Source organism: Hemitrygon akajei, chromosome 10, assembly GCF_048418815.1.
Source record: "Hemitrygon akajei chromosome 10, sHemAka1.3, whole genome shotgun sequence".
Taxonomy (NCBI): Eukaryota; Metazoa; Chordata; class Chondrichthyes; order Myliobatiformes; family Dasyatidae; genus Hemitrygon; species Hemitrygon akajei.
Window position 1 is genome coordinate 36,720,137 of NC_133133.1, and position 26,533 is coordinate 36,746,669.

The window sequence follows — 26,533 nt, forward strand, 5'->3', positions numbered from 1 at the left end:
AATCCTAATGGGTCAAACCTACCACTGGACAACCTGTCCCTTCTTCTTGGTGGTTGCCTGGCACTGCATGCCCTCCCCTTATTCTTTTCCTTGTATTTATAACTTAGAGTACTTAGAGAACCATGGTCTGATCAGGGACAGTCAGCATGGCTTTGTGAAGGGCAGATCATGCCTAACAAGCCTGATAGAGTTCTTTGAGGAGGTGACCAGGCATATAGATGAGGGTAGTGCAGTGGGTGTGATCTACATGGATTTTAGTAAGGCATTTGACAAGGTTCCACACGGTAGGCTTATTCAGAAAGTCAGAAGGCATGGGATTTGGGGAAGTTTGGCCAGGTGGATTCAGAATTGGCTTGTCTGCAGAAGGCAGAGGGTCGTGGTGGAGGGAGTACATTCAGATTGGAGGGTTGTGACTAGTGGTGTCCCACAAAGATCTGTTCTGGGACTTCTACTTTTTGTGATTTTTATTAACGACCTGGATGTTGGGGTAGAAGGGTGGGTTGGCAAGTTTGCAGATGACACAAAGGTTGGTGGTGTTGTAGACAGTGTAGAGGATTGTCGAAGATTGCAGAGAGACATTGATAGGATGCAGAAGTGGGCTGAGAAGTGGCAGCTGGAGTTCAACCTGGAGAAGTGTGAGGTGGTACGATTTGGAAGGACAAACTCCAAGGCAGAGTACAAAGTAAATGGCAGGATACTTGGTAGCGTGGAGAGGCAGAGGGATCTGGGGGTACATGTCCGCAGATCCCTGTAAGTTGCCTCACAGGTAGATAGGGTAATTAAGAAAGCTTATGGGGTGTTAGCTTTCATAAGTCGAGGGAAAGTGTTTAAGAGACGTGATGTAATTATGCAGCTCTATAAAACTCTAGTTAGACCACACTTGGAGAACTTCCAGTTCTGGTCGCCTCAGTATAGGAAGGATGTGGAAGCATTGGAAAGGGTACAGAGGAGATTTACCAGGATGCTGCCTGGTTTAGAGAGTATGGATTATAATCAGAGATTAAGGGAGCTAGGGCTTTACTCTTTGGAGAGAAGGAGGATGCGAGGAGACATAATAGAGGTGTACAAGATATTAAAAGGAATAGACAGAGTGGACAGCCAGCGCCTCTTCCCCAGGGCACCACTGCTCAGTACAAGAGGACATGGCTTTAAGGTAAGGGGAGGGAAGTTCAAGGGGGATATTAGAGGAAGGTTTTTCACTCAGAGAGTGGTTGGTGCATGGAATGCACTGCCTGAGTCAGTGGTGGAGGCAGATACACTAGTGAAGTTTAAGAGACTACTAGACAGGTATATGGAGGAATGTAAGGTGGGGGGTTATATGGGAGGCAGGGTTTGAGGGTCAGTACAACATTTTGGACCGAAGGGCCTGTAATGTGCTGTACTATTCTATGTTCTAACTTCTGGGGAATGGCAAATATAGCACCAATATCTGAGCCCCTGTCATGAAATCAAAATCTTTGTGGCCTCCCCTACATTGGTGAGACCTGTCATAAATTGGAACCACTTTGTCGAGCATCTCTGTTCCATCTGCTGCAAATAGGACTTTCCAGTGGCCAAACATTTTAATTCTGATTCTCATTCCCATTCTGACATGTTGGTCCATGACCTCCTTTTTACCTTATATTGTACCTGGGTAACCTCCAAGCTGATGGCATGAAAATTGATTTCTCTTTCTGGTAAAAAAAATCCTCCCTCTTCTTCCTCTATTTCCCATTCTGACCTTTTACCTCTTCTCACTTTGCTTATCACTTCCCTCTAGTTTCTCTCTTCCACTTTCTCCTATGGTTCACTCTCCTCTCTTATCAGATTCTTTCTTCTCCTGTCCTTGACCTTTACCACACACCTGGCTTCACCTACCACCTTCTAGTTAGTCCTCCTTCCCCTCCCCTTACTTTTTATGCTGGTGTCTTATCCCACTCATATGATGAACTGAGAAGTGAGGCTTTGGGCCTGTTCTGGGCTGCTCCAGGTTGTGGATCTGAGGACTCTATTTTGGTTTGGAATGCTGCTGCTTACTTCAATTATTTGCATGATTTGTATTGTTTTCTTTCTTTTGCACACTGAGTGTGGGTCTTTTATATTTTTAAAATTGCATTGGGTTTCTTCACGTTTCTTGCTTTTGTGGACTGTGAGCAAGCTAATCTCAAGGTTGTATAATTTATACATTCTTTGTTAATAAATGAATCTTGAATCACAGTCATACATGATCTCCAACACTGTAGTCACTTGGCTACTATTAAATCTAAATTTTCTCCTAATTAGTGCAACTGGGAATGATTTGTTAGACAATGCATTTTCAGAAATCTCAATCTTTCAGCAGTTCCTACAATATTTTATGGAAGGAGATTATTCTGAAAGAGACAGAGGTCAGAGAGATAGAACACGTTGCAGAGATTCCATTAGCTGCAGGAATGCTTGCGAAAGATAGAGTGGGAGGAGGAATGATCAAGAGGTCGGAATTGGAGGAGTGCATATTTATTATGTAGAAGAAGGTCAGTTATAGGAAAATGTCCATGACAAGATTTAAAATCATGAATTTTAGAATGATGAGCAGGTTAGTATAGAATATTATAAAACATATCCTCTATTCTCAGATAAATCCTTCCAGTTCAAAGTTTGTATACAATGAATGGTTCGAAGGGCAACTTCGGGTTACTCAGGTTCAAGTTCATTGTTAGAACTATTATCCAACAGTTAGTTCTGGCTGATTTTCACTTTATTTAAGTTATGAGAGATAACAAATAAAATTTGACCTTAGATAACTTTTCTCAATTTCTGGTGGTAACTCTGTTGCTTTCCTCACACTAGTTTTCATATTTCCAACATCCAAAATAAAATTGTATAAAAGTTTAGCTTCTCTAAAGATATAAAAATGAATACTTTAGGTAAAATTAACAAAGTAAACAGCATGCTTTCCATATGATGGGGCTGAGTTACATTCACCATGGGAAATGCAATTCAATATTTCAATAGTTCCACTTAATATCAGAGAATGTATACAATATACAATTTGAAATTCTTGTTCTTTGCAGCCATGCATGAAAACAGAGGTGTGCCCCAAATTTTATACAGACATAAGAACAAAACCAAAAGTAAAATAGAACATTCTTTTAGATGTGTTCCGGCTATTTTAAAATGTGCCTGAATGGACTGGGTCAATTTCAAATAATATCTAGGATCACTAAAGTATCTTTCTTGCCACATTGTAACAATGACAAAATACTGAAAGGGGCTGTGATTTGTGTCAAATTTACAAATCAATCCTGGAATTCTTTGACATCATGGCTGACTTATGTCAATGAGAAGAGGAACATGATTATCCTTTGTGGAAAGTACAGGAGTGAAGTACAAATAATGACAACCAATTACAAATTTTGGTCTGACCTTCTCAACAGCAGATTCCCACATTGAAAGGTAGGCTTGATATTAGGCATTTGGAGCCAGAATGCAACTCAGAAGCAGAAAGTAAGAGAAAGGTTTAGGTTCTTGAGGGTAAGGATGTGGAGTTGAGTGCAGGAGAAATCCTTCTGTCTCTTGACCCATAAGTGGCAATCCTCATCTCTGCAGATTCCATGTTCCAAGGTAAGCCAATATTAAGGTCAGAACAGATGGGTCAAAATATGGCCTTTTAAAATATTAAGTGAAGGAACCATCTCTTCTGTGAGTGAATAGACTGAACACAGCTATCAGTCAATGGAAAGTTCAATCCTTATTTTGAGTTCCTCAAGTTTTGGAATTAAAATGACTTGAATTTTGTTTTTGTTTTTTATGATAAAAAGCTCATTCCAATTCAAGGAGTGTGCTCCTTGTTCCAGGATGATAGCTTATGCTGTACTTATTAAAAACACTGCTTAATCCCCTTAGTGTTTGAAAATCTACAAATCTATATCCCTGTAGCAAGTATACAAAATGAACTTCTACTGCACTTGAATTGCAAAGTTTCACATTCCTGAGTATAGAAATTTCTCCATGTATCAGCTACTTCTTAAAGTCAAACGCTTTTCTTGAAACCATAACCCTTGTTCTTGTCTCTATTTCCAGAACAAGCAGGGTCTATCCTATATAAGCTTAAAAGAAAAATGGCATTGTAGTAAGCCTCTCTTACTTTCAAGCTTGTTTAACTATTCACCTTAATCGTGGCTAATTCTCGATCTCAATACCAAAACTCTGCTCCCTCTCTCCTTCCTGCTCTCATGTTTGCAATGTTTTCAGAATCTTATGGCTTAATAAGACCACAACTCACTCATTTAAACTCCAGTAATCACTGATACATTCTACAACATTTCACCACACCAATTACTGAAAATTTTCCCATTCGTGGAATCTACACTGGACTGCCCGTAATTCCAGAACATGGGAAAAAAACAATATGTGACCAGGAATCCTAAGCTTCTTCTCTTCCCCCATTCAATTCCCAATCTGAGGCATACGTCCAAAATTATACTTCAGCAGAGATCTTAATATAAAAAATAATTGGAATATGACAGTACCTTTACCATAAGGCACTAATGCATCATTTCTGCCTGTTAGGCTATTGTATTTCCTTTAATTTCTATTCCTCATGACACTATTTCCTCCCTGCACTCCCAAGTTTACAGTTGAATTGCAAAGGAGCCCCATGGCACAAAGTGGTCCAATTTGTTTCCGCATCTCTGCTTACTTCAGCTGACAGATTTTGGAGTAGGAATTTGTCCTTAGTGATCTGGTTAACACATTTAATGATATTGATTTCATGTTTTGTACTCTGCTTCCAGACTCATTTTTAAGCCATTGTTACCAGATTTTTGATGGAGTATAACACATGCTAACTAATATGGTGAAAATTTAACTAAGCAATAAAAAACGTAACTGTAATGTTCCATAGTCATTATTTCATTTGTATTCCATTGTTAATAATAAGCTCCAGGTAACATAGACGGGATGAAATCAGAAATGGCCAATGGACCTTTTATCAAAGTTTTAAATTATTATTCCTAGACAATAATATGGCTGTGTTTAACTGCTGTTAGATTTAAGAAGTTCAGATTTGCAAAAATCCGTAGTTTCTTATAATTGGATAGTTCCCAGATATTCTCTCCACTTTTTCCCTAAACACCTAATAACTAGGCTAAAGCTTTCTTCTTAATGAGCTAACCTGTGTTTAACAGCTGGGCAAATTCTGCAGGTGATCAGTGGGCAGAAGTCAACCAGAATAAATAGCCCTATTTCTGTGAGGCTGCTTTCATCAATGCTTAAGTTTCAAACAAAGCAGCTCTGTTGATTTCAGATAATTAACAGCAATGCAAATCTGCAAACTGGTTTAAGTAACGTTCATCAAATAGGGCAAAAAATAATTGTGAAGTAACAGGTTATTCAAAGTATTGACCTATAAGTATATTTCTGCAGATGGCCTGAGAATTACTGAACCATCTAGCTGGTGTCAGGAAAAGAAACATTAGCAGATATTGGGATGTGTGATATTCATTTATACATTATGCATTTTCTATTCATTATGCATGAATAACAGCCTTTAGGCCTCTCAGCATGTAATGAAGTTTGATACCAATTTTTATTTCCTACATTTGCGAACTTATTAATTTTTTTCAAAGTTACTTGGAGCAGTAAATAAACTCTTACCTGCAAGGGTCAACATAAAATAAAGCTCCGTAGCAAATAAACAGCTGCTTTGATTTTCCCCTCAAAACATTAAAAAGTCTAAGAATCACTGAATAAATTTATTTATCCAAAATAATGTAAATGTTGTACAAAGCAGTGAGCCATTAGGCATACACTTTTGCTAAGCATTTGTGATGCATTGCATCCAGATCACTTCTACATTTTATTCAGAATAAGCTTCATTTCTCCATTGTCCATTATTTTTTCAAGCCTGTTCTGCATATTCTCCATTATTCATGCATCTAGTTCTTCTTCTCCTTGTGCATTCGAGCCATCCAGCCATCCAGCACAGAAACAGGCCCTTCAGCCTGCAGAGTCCACACTCACACACTTATTCTCATACTGCACTATTTCCATTTTATTCTCCTGACATTCACATCAACTCATTTCAGATTTGTTTCTGCTTTTTTAGGAGCCAAATCAGAGCAGTAGCCATGTCAGTGGATAAGGTGACCTTCAAATAAAGGTAGCATGGATATCCCTTCTCTATTTCACAGGGGCAATTCCCAGTAACTGGGAGAGGTTGAAACTAAAGGGAAATAGAAGATTAATATATCAATAAGGAATTCCTTGTGGCCCCCTGCAGTTTCAAGGACAAGGATATTCCGGGTATAGGGCTTAGGGAGATGGGATGAATAAGGAACATTAGTAGTCAGGCTCCTTGGATAAAAATTTTGGACCACAGCCTGGAAGTACCAGGACGCACATGCATAGCTGCCTTGGATAGGAAAGACACTGTCTCATATTGTGAAATAGCTTGAGAGTACTGGAGTGGATATACCACAGGTATTCGTAAAGAGGTCCTTCAGGCTGATACCTTCAAGCTAAAAAAATTGAAGGTAGCTAAAACTGCTGGGGATTTGAATTGACTCACTGGTGATCCTGTTATCTGTCATCTGTGAAGAGCAGGCAAGAGCTAATGGCACTGGGGACTAGAGAAAGAATCAATCCAATTTTGGCAGGGCTGATTTTTCAGCTTTCTCGTGGCTCTGTGTCAAACAATAAATTTGAGATTTGGAAATACCTTGAGAATGTGTCTGTGTGTCTGTGTGTCAGTGTCTTTAGTTGTCTCTCTCTCTCTCTTCTATTTTCAACTGTAGTTTTTCCTCTGTTTTCTGCTGCCCCATGGTACTACCAATTAACATGTCTGCATTTCTTTACACAGAATTACTGATAAAATGTAACCGAAAAAACATTGAATAATAAATATTACCTGATGTTAATGTTAAAGCTGAGATGATAAAATGAAGCTACAACAAGTTTTAATAAGAAAAGCTGTGACCAGAGAAGGCAGATTTAATTTTTAATCCTCTTCATGCAGATGGGCCCCAATATATGACATTAACATTGAAATAATTTCTTTCCTAATTCCTTGTCATCACTCATTTTCCACTTTAAATCAGGCTTTTCGGGAATGGGCAGCTTGGCTTGCGGCACAACAATGTGCTTCCCAAATCAACGTTTTGATTTATCTATATTTACAATAGTCATCAGAGGACTTCTTTAAATTGGTATAATTTTGTTTGTGATTCATAGCTGCTTTTAAGCATTGAATTTGGTCCATTATGATTTTTAAAACAGCTTAACAAGTTGCTGCTAGATTGCAGTGGAGACCATTGATCCATCACACAGAAACATTAAATGTTGAAGTATATGCTGCATTAAAGTTCAAAATTCAAAGTAAATTTATTATCAAAGTACATATATATCATTATTAAATGCAACCCTAAGAATCATTTTCTAATGGGCCTTCTCAATAAATCTAATAACCATAATAAAATTAATGAAAGACCACACCAACTGAGTGTACAACCAGTGTGCAAAAGGCAACAAACAGTGGAAATACAACAAGAAAAAGAACTAATAATAATAATAATAATAATCAATAAATATTAAGAACATAAGATGAAGTGTCCTTGCAAGTGAATCCATAGGTTGTGGGAACATTTCAATGATGAGGAAAGTTAGGTTAAGTGAAGTTACACCTTTGGTTCAAGAGCATGATGGTTGACAGGTGATAACTATTCCTGAATCTGGTGGTGTGAGTCCTGAGACTGCTGTACCTTCCTCCTCATGGCAGCAGCAAGAAGGGAGCATGTCCTGGATGCTGGAGGTCCCTGATGATGGATGCTGCTTTCCTGTGACAATGTTTCATTTAGATGAGCTTAATGGTTGGGGGTGGGGGCTTTATCCGTGATTGACTGTGCCACATTCATAAGTATAAAGGGAGTAGAACAGGGTGATAAACACATAGGCTTGTGGAGCACCTGTGCTGATGGAGATTATTGGAGAGATGTCAGTGCCAATCCAAATTGACTAGGGTCTGCAAGTGAGGAAATTAAGAATCCAATTGCACAAGGAGGTATTGAGGACAAGGTCTTGAAGCTCATTGAGTCGTTTTGAGGGGATGATGGCATTGAATGTTGAACTGCAGTCAATAAGGAGCATCCTAATGTATGCACCAGATGCTCCAAGGTTGAGGGAAGAACTAGTGAGATGGCATCTGCTGTGTATCTGTTATGCCAGTTTGTTTCTCAGGCAGGAATTGATATGCTTCATCACCAGCCTCTGAAAACATTTTATCACTGTGGATGAAAGCGCTACTGGACAATAGTCATTGAGGGAGGTTACCATGTTCTTCTTAGGTACTGGTATAATTGAAGCCTACTTGAAGCAAGTGGGTACCTCAGGTTGCTGAAGCGAGAGGTTAAAGATCTCAGTGAACACTCCAGTCAGTCGATCAGCACAGGTTTTTAGTTCTTAGCCAGATACCCTGTCTGGGCTTGCATGTCAGCCTCAGAGACTGAAGTCATAGGATCATTGTGGGCTACAGGAGTTTGTGATGATTTCTCCATGTTTTGACCATCAAAAAGCATAGAAGACATTGAACTCATCTTGAAGCGAAGTCCTGTTGTCACCCATTTCGCTTGATTTTACTTTTTAGCCCCACCACAACTGTTGAGCATCCTTCAAGTTTAGCCAGAAATTGCCACTTTGCCCATGAGATGGCTTTCCAGAGATCGTACCTGGACCTCTTGTAACATTCCTGGTTGCTAGACTTGAATGCCTCTGATCTGGCTCTGAGCAGACTGTGGATCTCATACTTAATCTAAGGGCTCTGGTTGGGGAAGACTGAATGACTTTTGGGGAAACACTTGTTTTAACAAATTTCACGCCACACGCCGGTGATAATAAACCTGATTCTGATTCTGACAACTGTTCTTATAAACTCTATGACAACCATTGTATTCATTCAGACGAGTCCTGGAAACCTGCTCAGTCTACCAACTCGAAGCTATCTCAATCTGTCTCCTATGACTACCTCTTTGTTGTCCTAATCTCTGGAGTTTTGCTCGTTATCATCTGCCTGTATGCAGGTAAGAGAAGGACAGCTAAGTGACAGATCTCCCAAAATGCGGTCTGGACATGCAATGGTAGGCATTGTAATGTAGTATAACAGTGGTCTAGTGTGTTAAGATTTCTAATACCACAGGTTATATGCTGATGGTAATTGGGCAGGGATTTCTTCATACAAGCCTGATCAAAATTACGGACTATGATTTGAAATGTGTCAGGATGGACTCTTTCTTATTTGGTGACAGCATCATTACAGACCATATGTTACAGGGGAGAAAGTGAAACAGTCACCATATTTAATGTATTCCCAACGAAGAGTGAGAACTTGCATAAATAAACACACAAGGAAACATTCTCAGAAAATTCAGGGAATGTCTGGGAGAGAAAACAATTGATATGTTGATAGAATAAAGTTCAGTATTTGAGACCATTATGCAGACTATCTTAAGGTATTGTTGAGGTTGTAATATATTACATTTGAGGTCCTCAGATATTTGCCTAATTCCACAATGTTGGTCATGGTCTTGGAAAAACAGCATTAATGATAAAATAAATAGAGGATTATAAGTGGGAGGGATAAGATCAAGTGAGGAGGCAGGATGAGAGGTGGAAACAGATTGGTTAGGCCATAGTAGAAAGGACTTCGCCAGTGTTAGGGCATGCAAAAGTAGCAGATTTGGTCAGAAAAGAGATAGGGTCAGGCGAAGAAGAGATCCATTGCTGGAAGAAGAGGCAGAGATAATTGGTGACCATAAGCACACTACGAGTAGTTGGGGATAGAGAAATGAGTACTGGGGGTTTTATTGAGTGAAAAACCAAGAAATTCACCATAAAGAGGACCTATCAAGAAGTATATGGATGTATATGGCTCCTTAGTATTGGACTAGGAAAAGTTAAGTCCCCTATCAGTAATTATGCAAAGGCTGTCAAATCATATGCTATATGCCACCTGATATTACTGTCATACATTGGCATACACATGGAAGACACTGCGGTAATCTCTGCAATTGTGGAAGATGTTTTTGATGACATTTAATCATGCACCTTCCAAAAATACTGTATGTGACGGAATTTCAAGATGCTACTGATCTGGCTGGAGTTTTGACAAGGAGAATAATAAAAACTAAACACACAAGTAATAGCTGGATATCAAAGATCCACAATGAGGTCCAGTCGTCTGTAAATTTCATTTTTTCAAGTTCATTTGTCTCATTTCCTACATACAAGTGTAAAGGAGTACAAAATAATTGTTTCTCCAGAAAAAATAATCACAAAATATAAAGAACACAATAATAATAAAAACACAATAAGTATAAATACATAAGATAGCTTACAGACGCTAGATAGATTTATTGTATGTCCATAAAGTGATGCTAGGTTGCACTTAAGGTTGACTGACAGGAAATAATAACATTGTGGTGTGTTTACTGTTTGGGGAAAGTAATTATTTTTGAGTTTGGTGGTTTTGGCTTGGATGCTACGTAACCTCCTCCCTGACAAGACGGGAATAAAAAGTCTATGAGCACTGTGGGTAGAATCCTCCATGATGTTGCAGGCCTTTTTCTGACACTTTTCCGTATATATTGTTACGAATATGCCACAACTCTGAGGGGCCGAAGGGTACAAAGTAGCCCCTCCTTCTTGAGAATCGCAAGATCGCTATTAATTCGGGTCTGGGACCCAGGAAATGAGAGAGAATCCTCAAGGTTTTGGAATGTGTCCTGTCCTCACGGGTAACGGCCATTGTCTCTTGGAGACGGAATTGTGTATTGAGTACTGTACTATTCATTGAAGCCCCTCAGGGGACGACCAGAGTGGGCTTGTTGAGGGATTGCATCATCCCAACCTGATTGACATCTGAGACCCCGTGAGTAAGGATAAAAGAGGGTCTGGGGAACAACCCCTTTAGACGCACCAGGAGAAACGCTAGAAATCCCGTGACAGTGTTTAATAGTGACAGCCGGTGGGGCTCGCGTGCGTCCTTTTCCCTTGCCTGGGAATTGGCGGGCTCGCCACGGAAGAACGGCTTTAGCTAAAGGAGAGGCTACAAGTGACCGGCCACACCAACGGAACTCTCAAAGGATCAAAATCATAAAAGGAAAAGCCGGCAAGTTTCTAAAAATCTCTCTCTTGACTCCAACCAAAGGCTGCAGCCTGAATGAACTGAGTGACTTTTATATTTCCATCGGACAATATAGGGGACATTATCCCCTAGACAATGATAGAGCTTATTTCTTATTGATTATTATTATACCCGCACTTTTAGATTTAGTATTGATGACGTATATTATCTGTATGTTTGCATTGATATTATTTTTGTGTATTTTTACTAATAAATACTGTTAAAAATAGTACCATCAGACTTCAACGGACCTCTCTATCTTTGCTGGTAAGTGACCCAGTTACAGGGTTCGTAACAATATATATGTTCTTGATGCGGGTAGGATGGTGCCAGTGATACAATGGGCAGTTTTAACTTCCTTGTCCTCTGCAGAGCAGTCTGCATACCAGGCAGTGAAGCAGCTTGTCACGATGCTCTCTACCGCCCATTTGTAGAATGATCTGAGTATAGATGTGCAAATCCATTGCTATGATTTAATTTTGCCCCTTATTACTTATTTCATCACATTACACAAGAATTGTTAGGAAATGAATTACTCTAAGCTTACCTCAATTACATTATTCATTAGCATTCAGATCAGGTTAGGCAGCAACTCCGAAACAAGAAAACAAAGTTAACATTAACATTGTTTCGATTATATTGTATATATAACAGCGTAACATTTTACCTATCTGATTTTGACAATATATACTTTCTGGGTTTTTTTAATTGCTGTTTATATGTCTTTTGTATTATCTGTTTGCTAAACGTCTCTTCTGATTTGTACATTCTTTATTGGGAAAAAAACATTGTTTCTCTTTCCACAGATGCCGCCTGAGCTGTTGAGTGTTTCCTGAATCTTTTACTTTTATTTTATATTCACAATATCTTGAGAGTTATTTACTTATTTATTTATTGTGATTTCACTCTTATTTCAGAGTTATGCTAAAGTTTCTGCCTTTAGTGCAAGGGGCGATGGAACATTATTTAGGTCAAAAGATAATATCAGGAAATACCAACCTTTTTATTTCAGAAAATATTTCAAAGATATCTATTTCAAAGGTGCAACTTGCTACTGAGTTAAAAAAAAGCTTAAATCATTGCAAATTAGATGAAAAGCTGACCTGATTTTCATGTATTAGATAAAAAAGAAAGACAGATAGACTATTAGATAGATCAACAGAAAAATAGGCAGACAGAAAATAGGATATGATTCTGAAGTTCAAAATGTCATGTTATATTTCCTTTTTTTATGCCAATTATTCACAAAAAAATCAGGGTTTTAAAAAATATGCCTGTATTGTTATTGTTGCCATTGTTTTCAGTAGACATCTCTCTATTTCTTATGTATGTGAACCATCAAACTGCAAGCAGTTCATATTGTGAGGCGTAAGATTCATTTCAAGCTTCAATTTTTCAAATAACACAGAATTCATGTTTTTCTTCTTTTTGTAAATAGCATATGATCCCAGATGAATACCAAAATAATGGCATTGCCACTGCACAAGAAAATAGCTGATATTCATGTCCATGTCTATTCATATTTCTTTGCATTTTATGCTCATTCAAATGGAGAATGGCTAAGGACAATAGTGGATTTTTTTATCGCTTTAAAAAGAATGACTGCATTAAATAACACCTCATCAGGCATTTCATAGGTCAGGCGTAGCATTCCCACCACTTCAATAAAACTCCATTAAACTAGCAGGACACTTTCCCTAGACTTGATGAAGGATCTGGGCCCAAAATGCTGATTGTACTCTTCCATAGATAGATGCTGCAGGGCCTACTAAGTTTCTCTAGCATTTTGTGTGTATTTCCCATTTCCACATCACCTGGGTGCACATTCCAACATTTTTTAGATTGAGTCCCTTCTTATCATTTATTTTTTCAACAGATCACACTCGTCTTGTAGGGGTCTGCCAGGATTCTCACCTTGATTTTCCCTTTTCTTCTGAAGTTGATTGTTTTTGAGGGTGCAAGGGAGATGAGTTTCATACAGCTGGATGCCCTTTGCCCTCTGCTTCCTCAACTAAAAATGACATCTTCTTGCAAAATCCTGAAAGTGAGAATTAGCTCCAAAATTATAGTTTTAACAAACAAACTGATATAGCAAAAGCCAGGTCTGATCCAATGCTGACCCAGCTTTCACAGTGTACAGTCCCCCACCCCCATGTGCTTTTTAAAAAGACAAGTGACTTATATCAGCCAAAAAGTAATGTTCATTTGCATTTAAATACATTTCAAAGTTGCTGCTTATAGCATCTAAAGTGCTTGTCATTTTAAACTAATTGAAGTAAAAAGAAAGAATTCTTTCGTTTTCCATTGGACTTATTCGAAGTCCAGCAGCTAAAGTGAAACAGATTAATTCATTTGTTGAATCATTGTTCATTGTGATAAGTTAGTGATGTCCAGATGTATAATCATCTGAAACAAGAGTCCATCTGTTCTTGTTCAGGAATTAACAGGCCATACTTGTACTTTTCAGTGTTTCTGTTTCTATTGGTGAGTGAGCTATCTGTATTACACACAGCACCATCTCTATTCTCTGGCAGACTACTGCAACTGGAACTACCTTAAATTTTTAACTCCACTTTTTTATGCCAGCCGTCACAAGTGTGACTACTAAAAACACCATGTCACAAGAGTTACAAGGAAACTGATGCAAGCAGGAAAGGTAAGGAGGATTGCTAATCAGCCATGTGGAAGGAAAGGTTCAAGGAGAATATTCTAAAGGTTTAAAATTTTCAACATGTGGTTTAGTTATTGATCATGCAGTCCATTATTGATTGAAAGACCTTGCCATCTTCAAATGTTCTGTAACTGTCTTCTGCATGACCATAGCAATTATACCCTCAAGCACTGTGGGATACCCTAAGGTCATGAAAAACATTCTCTAAGTGAAAATTCTTTCTCTTATTAAACTATAAAGAACATTGACAACATTATTAAATCTTTTTTCCTACTGAACATTTCATCATTTCATACATGATTGTCTATCTCCTGCCTTCTTATTATACTGCTTTATTAAAAACTGTAATTATTAAATTAGAAGTCAACAGTTTAATTATATTATGATATACATTAAAAGAAATCCCAGCAATAAAATTTTTTAAATAGTATACAATGATTTCATTTAAGCTTTTCTCTGCTCTGTATACCTCAGAATATAACTTTATTAGACACTTACATTGTTTTGCTGTTGCTAAGTTTTTATGAGTTTAAGTAATTTCAGGACATAATTGTGATAAATGTCTAATATGGTAAATGTTGATACTTGAGATTTTTTTCTGGTTTTATCTAAAGTGAGCATTAATACCCTTGTGATTATTACTAGTTGGCAAAATAATTGCCAACTCTTAAAATATTATCATACAAAAAAAGACCAGGAAAATGCTATGAAAATACCTCAGAATTATTCCAAACAACGACCGTTCTAAGCCTTCTGTTTTACTGCAAACTCTGATTTGCCTACTGTTGCATACAATGCTTCAAAATTAAATTGAAATCCTGATATTAACCTACATATTCCCATTCAAAGATTAGAATACTGATCAGCAAATGTTGATTCCTTTCCCAATACCAATGCTATTGTTCCTGCTGTGACAAAGTTCTCCATTGTTACGTTACCTGTCCTATGACAAAGTTCTCCATTGTTACGTTACCTGTCCTGTGACAAAGTTCTCCGTCATTACATTACCTGTCCTGTGACAAAGTTCTCCATCGTTACGTTACCTGTCCTGCCTGCAGTGTTGTTTCTCTGCTCCACTTCTATTTTCACCTTTTTCAATCTAGTTGGTTCCACTACTGTTCAGAGACGTAAACCGCTTTTTCATGCCAAGAGCAAGTGCTCACATGCACCTCCTCCAACCTTATCTCCTGCATTTGGTGCTCTCAGCATGCATGGAGCACAAGCACAATGGTCGTTTAGTCATCGTTGGTCTCGTTGATGTAGAAGAGGCCACACTGAGATCACCAAATGCACTAGACAAAGTTAGAGGAGGTGCGTGTGAATTCAGATTTACCTGAAAGGGCTGTTTAGGTCTCTGAGTGGCAGTGAGAGAAGGTGTGGAGAGACAAGTGTGGCACCATCTATGGTTGTCAAGGACAGGCAGGGCTGTGCAGATAAGGATGAGCAAATCAGGGAGTCATGTTCTGTGGAAAGCAGAAAAGGGTGGGGATGGGAAGATAAGACTCGCAGTAGGATCTAGTTACTTCTGGAAGAAATGATGAAGGGTAACGTGCTTGATGTGTCGGTAGCTGGTGTGAAAGATGAGAACCAAAGGCAAAGATGGTGCTGAGCTGCGATGATTGTGGATGGTGTGGCTCAGATTTAGTTGATTACTTAGGTACATAGGGACGGTTCGGGACAGAGAGGGGAGTTAGAGGAGTTGGAGAATCCAGGGATAAGGAGTGGAGGCCAGAGGCAGCCTGGCCTAGGGGTTGAAGTCCAATCAGCGTAGGTGGGAGGGATGGGAAAGGGGCTTGTTTATCTGTTCTTGTCTTGTTTTGTTTTATTGTTGTTGCTCTGTCATTCCATCATAGCTGATTTATTAACCCTCTAAACCCCATTCTCCTGCATTCTCCCTGTAAATTTTGACACCCTGACTAATCAAGACCAACCACCACTCCCAATGATTGGGCCTCCACAGTCATCTGTGACAGTGAATTCCACAGATTCACAGCCCTCTGGTTAAAGAAAGTTCTCCTCTCCTCATCTCTACTCTAAATAAACATCCCTCTATTCTGAGGCTGTGGCCGCTGATCTTAGGCTCCCCCAGCATAGGAAACATCCTCTCTACACCACTCTATCTCGGCCTTTCAATATTTGTTAGGTTTCAGTGGTCTCTGCTGTCATTCTAGTAAACTCCAGTGAGTACAGACCCAGAGTTACCAAATTCCCCTCATATATTAACCCTTTCATTCCTGTGAACTTACTGTGGACTCTCTCCAATGCCATCACATCTTTTCTTAGATAAGGGCAAAACTGCTCTCAATCCTCCAAATGCAGTCTGACCAATGCCTTATAAAGCCTCAGCATTACATCCTTGCTTTTATATTCCAGTCTTCTTGAAATGAATGCTAACATTGCATTTTCCTTCCTCACCACTGACTCAATCTTTAAGTTAACCTTTAGAGAATCCTGCTCGAGGTCTCCCAAGTCCCTTTGCACCTCGGATTCTTTTTTTTTAGTAATTCAAAATTTTATTATTATTTATTCTTATTTTACAAAGCAGCACAGCAAATCAGAGAGTAGATACAGCACAGCATATTTACACAGCCATCTCATGACAGGAAAACATATAAAACTAAAAAACAGAAAAAAACTTCTAATTTTCTTCCCATTTAGAAAATAGTTTACACTTTTATTCCTTCTATCAAAGGGCATGACCATATACTTCCCCACAACATATCCCATCTGCTACTTCTTTACCCATTCTCCTAATCTGTCTAACTCCCTGCTTCCTCAACACTACCTGCCCCTCGATCTATCTTTATATCATCTGCAAATTTGGTCATAATGCCATCAATTCCATCATTCAAATCATTAACATATAATGTGAAAAGAAGCAATCCCAACACTGATCCTTGCGGAACACCATTAGTCACCGGCAGCTAACCCGAAAAAGCCCCTTTTGTTGCCACTATATGTCTTCTGCTTGTCAGCCAATCTGCCAATTGCAATACAATGGGATTTTATCTTGTTAAGCAGCCTTACATAAGACCATAAGACAAAGGAGCAGAAGCCGGCCATTTGGCCCATCAAGTCTGCTCCGCCATTTCATCATGTGCTGATCCAATCTCCCCTTTAACCCCATTCCCCCTCCTTCTCACCATAACCTTTGATGCCCTGACTACTCAGATACCTATCAATCTCTGCCTTAAATACACCCAATGACTTAACCTCCACTGCTGCCCGTGGCAACAAATTCCATAGATTCACCATCCTCTGGCTAAAAAATTTTTTGTCAAAGGCCTTTTATAAATCCAAGTGAACGACATCTACTGACTTTCTTTGTTTGCCCTGCCTGTTATTTCCTCTAAGAATTCCAACAGATTTGTCAGGCAAGATTGCCCCTTGAGTAAGTCCATAGAACCATAGAACACTACAGCACAGTACAGGCCCTTCAGCCCTCCATGTTGTGTTGACCCATATAATCCTTAAAAAAAAAGTACTAAACCCACACTAACCATTTTTCTTTCATCCATGTGCATGTCCAAGAGGCTCTTAAATACCCCTAATGTTTTAGCCTCCACCACCATCCCTGGTAAGTCATTCCTGGCACTCACAACACTCTGTGTAAAAAAACTTACCCCTGATGTCTCCCCTAAACTTTCCTCCCTTAATTTTGTACCTATGCCCTGTACATGTACCTATGTACCTAAAATCATGTTGGCTTTGGTCTATTTTATCATCAAGTTTCAAGTTTCAAGTTGAAATATCACTCAATCACACAGGAATATAGCCAAATGAAACAGTGTTCTTCTGGAAACAAGATGCAAAACACATTACAAACAGCACACAGAACAGCTACACATAGCACTTAACACAAGTAGCACATATGTTTTCATTTTCAGCAAAACGTAGACTCACAAAAAGAAATAAATATATAGCTCAAGTCCCTGTGTTGTCATGGTCCAGCTTGTTCTTCCACCAAGTGAACACCAGAGGGCAGCACCTAGTGAGCACTGGAGCACTGCACCAAGCAACCACCAGAAGGCAGCATCGAGTGAACACTGGAGGGCAGCACCGATGGGAGGGGCTGGCCTCCAACTCAGTACGAAATCTATTGATACACAGTCAACTCTGGCACCTCCTTCGCAGGTGACCACCACAGGCAGCTCCAAGGCATGAGGGCATTTCTACGCAATAGCCGAAGTAATACAGCTCCCCCACCATCAATCTCATCAGTGAACTAGTGAACAGGAATTGCAGTACTCTACATTACCAATGTCCAACGTCCAATGTCTTGCGATCACAATAAGATGTCCAAGGCAATCACTTGCGCATTTTGGACTATGGACCATCTCGGCACAATGGTACACAACAAGTCCAAGCGACAACACAACGGTATGCAATAGGTACAGCTCCATTGTAATTTGCTGATGGGATAGTCCTGCAGTTCTCGCTGTTCTTAGTATCCAGTAGCGACTTAAGATCATAAAACAATTATACAAGTTAACAAATACACTTTTGATTGGACCTGGAGTGGTGGCTACATCCCAGTGAGCTGCCATCTTACTGGAAACTATAATGGAGGCTTTCAAGTACCCTAAAACCACATCCGTAATAATGGACTCCAACATCTTCCCAACCACTGAACTCAGGCTAACTAGTCTATTATTTCCTTTCTTCTGCCTCATTCTTTTCCGAAAGAGTGGAGTAAATTTTGAAAATTTCCAATTCTCTTGAACATTCCAGAACCTAGTAATTCTTGAAAGATTATTACTAGTGCCTTCACAACCTCTTCAGCTACCTCTTTTGGAACCCTGGGGTCAATCTAGTCCAGATGACTTACCTACTTTCAGACCTTTCATCTTCCCAAGCACCTTCTCCTTAACAATAGCAACTACCTTCGCTTCTGTCCCCTGACACTCCAGAATTTATGGCATACTGCTTGTGTCTTCCTCAGTGAATACTGACACAATATACTTATTAAGTTCCTCCACCATTTCATTGTCCCCCGTTACTACCTATCCGGCATCATTTTCCAGCGGTGCTATACTATTTTCTCCTCTCTTTTACTCTTTATATATCTGAAAAAAAAACTTTTTGTATCCTCTTTTATATTATTGGCCAGTTTACCTTCACATTTAATCTTTTCTCTCCTTATGGCTTTTTTTTCAGTTGCCTTCTGTTTCATTTTAAAAGCTTCCCAATCCTTTAACTTCAAACTAATTTTTGCTTTCCCTTTAACTTTTATGCTGTCTTTGAATTCCCTGGTCAGCCATGGTTGCCTCATCTCCCTTTTAGAATACTTCTTCTTTGGGATGTATCTATCCTCCACCTTCTGAATTGCTGCCAGAAATTCATCCATTGCTGTTCTGCTGTCATACCTACTTTGAAGTACCTGCTAGTGTTCCCGTTGAATCAGCATTGGCCTGCTCCTCTCCTGTGCCTCTATAATTCCCTTTACTCCTCTGTAAAACGGATATATCTACCTTTAGACTCATCCTCTCAAATTGCAGGGCAATTCTAACATATTATGATCACTGACCCTTAAGGGTTCCTTTACCTTAAATTCCCTAATCCAGTCTGAATTATTACGCAACATATAATGCAGAATTGCCTTTTCCCCAGTGGGCTCAACCACAAGCTGCATCAAACAAATTCATTCTCTTGGGATTCAGCACCAACCTGATTTTCCAATCTAACTGCATACTGAAATCCCCCATGTCTAACATAACATTGCCCTTTTTACATGCTTTTTCTATCTCCCATTGTAAATTGTAGCCCACATCCTGGTTTCAGTCAGTGGCCTGTATGTAACTCCCATTAGATTCTTTTTACCCCTTCAGTTTCTTAGCTCTACTCTCGTGGATTTCCAATCTTGTGTCATCTCTTTCAAAGGATTGGATTTGATTTTTTTTTTGCCAATAGAGCCACCCCACTCCCTCTGCCTGTCTTTTCGAAATGTTGTGCGCGTTTGGATGTTAATCTCTCAACTATAATCTTTTTTCCAACCATGACTCAGTGATGCCCACAGTGTAATACTTGCCATTCACTAACTGCGCTTCAAAATCACCTGACTTATTTTGTGTAAAGCGTACATTCAAATCTAGCAACTTTAGTCTTGTTTTCATCAACTTTCTCGACTTTGTCTCCATGTTACACTTAGCTCATCCCACTGAGTACAACTTTGCTCTATCATCAGCCTGTGTTTCCTCACAGTCTCACTACATAAATCAATTGCCCGTCCTCAGCCCTATCACTCCAGTCCCCATCCCCCCTGCAAAATTAGTTTAACCCCTCCCGAACAGTTCTAGGAAATCTGCCTGCAAGGATATTGGTCTCCCTCAAGGTCAGGTGTAACCTGTCTTTTTCAAACGGGCCATGTCTTTCCCAGATGAGATCCCAAAGATCCAAAAAATAGAAACCCTGCTCCCTGCATCAGCTACATATTCATCGACTAAATCATCCTATTCTTACCCTCACAGGCAGCAGTCCAGCTATTATCTGCTTTTCAGCTTTCTACCTAGCTCCCTATATTTTCTCTTCAGGATCTTCTTCCATTTTCTTCCTACATCATTCATATCAATATGTACCACGATTTCTGACTGTCCATCCTTCCCCTTTAGAATGATGTGGAACTAATCTGAGACATCCTTCACCCTAGCACCTGGGAGGGAACGTTGCAGCCGGGTGTCCCTTTCACATCCACGGAATCTCCTGTCCGCTCATCTATCACTACTGTACTCCTTTTCTCCTCCTTTCCTGTCTGAGCCACGGACCCAGAGACTCAGTCACTGCAGTTTTTCCTCAGTATGCTTTCCTCTTCCAACTGTATTCAAAGCCATATACTTGTTATTGAGCGGAACAGCCACAGGGATGTTCTGTACCAGCTACCTATTCCCATTCCCTCACCTGACAATCACCCAGCTACCTGCCTCCTGCTACTTAGCTATGACAACCTTCCTGTAGCTCCTATCTACCATCTCCTTATTCTCCCATGTAAGCTGAAGGTCACCCAGATGCATCCCCAGTTCCTTAACATGGGCTCTATACTAGATATGCTTCACGCAGATGTAGTTATCAGTGAGACTAGAGGTCTCTCTGAGTTCCCAAATCTCACAATAGAGCATACCATTAACCCTGGATCCATTCTCCATGCACTAGCTATATACAAACAGACAAAGAAAGAGAAAAATAAAACTTACTAGAAACTTACTTAGAGCCTCTCTCTGTGCTCATTGAAGTCTGTGGAGTCAAAGCCTCCCACACCATCCTCAGCTGACTCCAAAAATGGCTGCTCCCACAATGCCAGCTCTATTTACACCTGCTTTTTTTTACTGGCCTTAGTTAGGATACTAACAACCCAGGCAATCTCCCACTGTACAAACAAGTCCTGAGAGGCCCCGCTCACTTTTAAAGATGGGTGCGTAAACTCCACAACAAACTGTTTCCAACTCTGTGTGCAATCTCCCACTCCTTAGACCTGCTGAACGTTATGGGCATATGCAATGCTGGCACCAGAAATTGTAGGGACACTCGTGGGTTGCCCTTAACACATGCTTGGTATCGTGTTGGTTGTTAATGCAGACATTGTATTTCTCTGTATGTTTTGATATATGTGTGATATATAAATCTGAATCTGATCTCTAACTCTGTTGTGGCAGGGAGGACAATAGGGATAGGTGCAGAAGAGTAGAAGTCCAAGAAGTGGAAGAAATGTGAGCGAAGGCTCCTTAAACTACTTTCAAAGGGAAGCCATGCTGGCTGGTGAAGGAAAACATTTCCGATGCCAGGCTGCAGAAAGCTTTAGCTTGAGAATAGATATGATGGAGTCAGAGTATCTGAGAAAACAGGGAAAAGAGTGTCATCCTCACAAGATACTGGGAGGGAGGGAGTGTAGTTAAAGTAGCTGAGGAAATCAATGGGTTATAGTAAATGGTGGCACGTAGTTTAGCTCTTCAGAGGCAGACAGATCCAGAAAAGAGAGAAGGGGTGTCAGAAATGGTCCACATGAATTTGAGAAGAGAGTAAAAGTTTAGTGTATTCTAGCTCATCTTTTTATTTTTCTGTTTTTACTTTACCCTGTCTTCAAGGGGATCAATAGGAGCTAAAAAGAGGACTGCTTAGTCTTTTCTTTTATCATGCAGCCTAAAATTACTGTCTTACAATCTGCTTTAGTGCTTCTTTTTAAGTGCACTGCCCAATTTGAATATTTTAAGCATTTTTATACACTGAAGTCTCTTGTCACATCCAGGCTGTAAATAAATCGAAAGTAAGGTCTTGACCCACTGAGCCATCGTCTGATCAGCAGCTGCTGAATTTAGTGGAGTTTAATTTGTATTGTTAGTTTTCATTTGAACCACTAGATGGAGTAGGATTAAGCCTTAAATAACTCCATTTGTACAACAGCTGGACAGAGGTTAGTTGTATCATATAATTTATAGTTTAAAAAATTGAACACCTTAAATTGATCATCTTGCTCACTTGTTACAATCAATCAATAACCGTTAGTAGATTTCTGGCCTTGAACCTCCACAACACAGGAAGCTCTTGCAGAAAGAATATTCAAGAAGATTTAATAAAAAATACAAAATAGGATTCGGGCAGCTGCTGATACTTTTTATTTAGTCCTTGCACTATGCTTCAACAAATTATCAAGCAAAATAGCTTTGGCATGAGAAAATATATTCTGAACCAATAATGTTGATAAATAACCCGTGAGAAATCCAAGGAAATGATGAAAGTGCATACGTTGTTAGTCTGGAACTGAGTCTTTCAAATGAGAAAGATCCCAGGGTTGCTTTTCATTATAAACTATTAATTGAAATCAACAAAATAGCTACTTGAATTGGCTTACTGGGTCAAGCAAGAGATTTTAAAAATATATTTTTTTTTACACTCCTGACAGCTATCCAATGATCTTTGCTGGAAAGTTCATCTGTATCTTCTGATGATTCCTCTATCTCCTTCCTGCTTTGGTTAAACTCTAGCATAAATGCTCAGATGAAGCACAGCAGGACAATTGATGCTCAGACAATTTTATCTCAGCATGTGTCACGGCTTTCCAAATAAGAACTGGGAAAATTGCACAGTAGTTGGTGATAGGAAGTGGATGGGAGGCAAAGGGCATGGGGGTTTGAGAAAATTGATAAAAAAAATCAACCCAGTTCAACATATTTGTGAAATTCATTTAAACAATAATGTTTACTTTGTATGGTTGTACTTTTTTTATTTCCAAAACATAAAGCAAAGCAGATTTCTCATACAGTAAGATTCTCTAAGTTCAAGTGAAAACTAGAGGGTAAAGTTACTGAAAGGTTTCTTTAACTTCATTCTTGATCTATTTACAATTTCACGCAAGGAATCCTTCACTTTATTCTGCATTGTGACACTCTTCTGCACATCATTGATTCCTTAATTAAACTCACATCATTCATTTAATCTCTATTTCTCCTTTTACATGTGATTTTCACAGTTTGGTCTGCTTTTGATGTTGTACGATGCTCAGTCCTTTCTAAAACTTTTTTCAAAATGCATATTCAGGCAGCAGCTTATTTTTAATAACATCAGAGAAAAGCTTTTATTTTTCTTTTCCAAAGGGAACAAAATCAGACATGACTCAATTGCTTATTGCATGATTCCTAGTTCTAAACAACATGATATGAATTTCATATCCAGCAGAGTTTTTGCACTCTCCTTTGACAACAACAAATTTCCTCAAATGTTTTTTTCTTCCTCTTAAAGGAAAAGCTGTAATAGAGAAAAAAAGAGAACTCCTACTAGTTTAAGAGAAATGTTGGTTGGCAGCCACAAATATAAAGGAACCAAGTTTGATCAATCATCATGCGCATTCTCCTAATTAAGCAGCACTTCAATTTTAAGACTTTCATTTTGATGTTCAAGTTCCTTCAAAATCTTAACTTTACCGTTCCTAATTTTGGAAACTGCTCCATCTCTATAACCATCTGAGATATCTGCAATTATTTACATCTGGCCTATTATTTATCCTTTAATTTAATGACCACACCTGGGGCAGCCAAATCATCAGCTGTCAAAGCCTCAAGCTCTGAAGCTCCCTGTAACCTTAACTTTCTTATTTCTCTAACAAGAGGAAGTCTGCAGATGCTGGAAATCCGAGCCACACACACAAAATGCTGGAGGAACTCAGCAGGCCAGGCAGCATCTATGGTAGAAAGTACAGTCAACGTTTCGGGCAGAAACCCTTCAGCAGGCCTTGTTATTTCTCTTTCCAGTTTTAAGAACTTCCTTGAAACCTACTTAGTTTGCTAAACTTTTGATCGTTTGACCAGAAACTTCTCAATATGGCTTTCCATTAATTCCTGCTTCATACTATTCCTACGGCAAGACATCTTCTATGTTAAAGGAGATGTTTTTGTTATAAACTGGAAGCAAAGCTGAAATATTTAATTACTTAATTAATTGAGATACGGCACCCTTTGAGCTGCACCATCCAGCCCAGATTTAACTCTAGCCTAATCAAGGGACACTCTACAATGACCAACTGACCTACTGGTATATCTTGGGACTGTGGGAGGAAACTAGAGCACCAAGAGAAAACCCACGTACAGGTGACGCTGGAATTGAATTCTGAGCTCCAGTGCTGCGAGCTGCATCGGCCATGTGCTAATCATTGCGCTGTCATGGTGCCCATGCAAAATGGGATGTGGTAGGACATGAACAAAGGAAGGGGGGCAATTAACAGTGAATATTATAAAAGAAATGAACAAATCTGGGCAAGTGGGGGGTTGGTGGGTGGGGTTTTACGGAGGCTCAGGGGAAGGGTAAGAATTCTGTGAGCAGTGACAGCAAAGCACCGAACGATAGAAGTTACAGGTGATAAGCACAAAATGTCATCTAAGAAAAATTAAGTTCTTGCTTGAGTTATTAGGTAGGTAACAGTAGCATAAAGAAATATTTATTAGTGACAATTGAAGCCACATATGGGAATCTAGTTTTCCTTGATATTATGGTTCCTGGATGGAGATGCAGCTCTACCAAAGGAGGTGTAATGCGCTCCATCCTTCTGCTAGCCTGCAGGTTTCTCTTGGGCAGGGTGCAGCACCTCCTTAGCTGCCTCCACTCCACCCCTGATTAGGGTAACATGAAGCCACGGGAGCAGGCGGTAGATGGTTGTATGTGCAGCTGGTGCATATCACAAGCCCTCGTTATGCGACCTCTGACAGCAGGCAGACAATCTATGAAGAGCATTGATAATGGCTGGGCTCAGCCACCTTGTAAAGACACTGTCCAGAAGAAGGTAAAATCAAACCCATTTTGTAGAAAAATTTGCCAAGAACAATCACAGTCATGGGAAGACCATGATCGCCCACATCATCCGACACGACAAATCACGAACAAATGAACGATTATAGTTCTTGTCAATTAATGACAAAATTTACTGCGCATTGAGTTCTGATGTTAAACCATTTACATAGGGGAAATAAGGAGCACAGAAAATGAAAAATACGAACAATATAAAGGGGAATTATCAATTTGAAAACTTGTATACCGGATACTGTGCACCTGTTGCATAAGGGCTATGGAATCTTCCCAGAGCAGAAATCTATGCTTTACTCAAATGCATACCTTTCAGATGGATGTTTTCACATATATTTCCTTTCACAGTATTCTTATTTTCAGGTGCTGCTTCAGTACATATAAAATAAACTCCCCCTGCATTTAACTGAACAAATTGTCAACATACTTAAGAGGCAGAGCAAAGTTTGTGCTGGAAATAACTAGGGAGGCTGTCAACTGAATCCAGTGCCAGAACTCTGCTTTTATGAAATAGCACTTCAGAGACAGTTATTCATCACTAAAAGCAAGAAAAAACAAATTCCCTCAAGTCTCCAATCTGTCTCTAGTCTTCTGTCACGATGCAGAATTTTTTGGCTGCTTGCTCTCGTTCCACTGAACATCATCAGAAGTCCCCACAGCCTCTCAGTGCTCTGGTACTATTAGCCTAGTTATGATCTAAACAGCATCACTTAGCAGAAATGTTATGGCTAAATTAATAGGCACAAAAAAATTCTTGTCGAGAAGCATATTATTTAAGCACATTCATCTCACGAATTCAAAATACACCTTCAAAAAGATGAAGAGAAAACTTTGTCCTGTGGCACCAATTACCTTTTGTTCTCAATGCCCTAAAGTCTTCTGAAGGTCACAAAAAGCGTAAAGGTTTTTTTGCCTTGAATGCTTCTCATGTGATTCTAGTTATTATTTGAAAAGCTGTCCCGCTGCACTGGACAGTACTGAGCTGGTGACAGAGATAACCGAATGAAAGCTGATGTAAAATTGCTTCCTACCTGGTGCAAGCTGTTACTTCCTCTCTCATTAATCTGCAATCTTGTACGCTTTCTGCTTCTCAGTGACTGAACATTCCGAGATCGACACAAATTGCACTTGAATGGGTGTGGGGAGGGCTGGGGGGTGGTATCAAAGATAAATAAATATGATGCTTGCTGGAATCTTCTTCAGACCATTTGTTTCATGTGCCTCTGTATTCTGGTCCTCACTTCACAAGCAAACAGTTTCAAGCAAGTAAGAGAGTGTTTATCCTCTGCTCAGAGGATGCACGTTTGTACGATAAACTGCATGTTCCCTGCAGTGTAGCAGGAAAGATGTGATGCGCATACTAAAGCAGCTTGTGTTACACTGGGCTTGGCAAGCAAACTCCACCTCCATACCCATGTACCAAGCTCAGTTCTAGGGTGAGTTACTGT

The 26,533-nt window shown here is 39.5% G+C and overlaps 1 protein-coding gene across 4 annotated transcripts in view; it reads right to left on the reverse strand.

Annotated features, from left to right (window-relative positions):
* The window catches only part of tenm1 (teneurin transmembrane protein 1), a 2,244,326-nt gene extending 2,218,019 nt beyond the window's left edge, over nt 1-26,307 (reverse strand). For all 4 annotated transcript variants that reach the window (XM_073058035.1, XM_073058034.1, XM_073058032.1 and 1 more), the window contains exon 1: nt 26,117-26,307. The gene's annotated coding sequence lies outside the window, so the exon portion shown is untranslated. The remainder of the gene's footprint in view (nt 1-26,116) is intronic.
* Nucleotides 26,308-26,533: the final 226 nt, after the last annotated feature.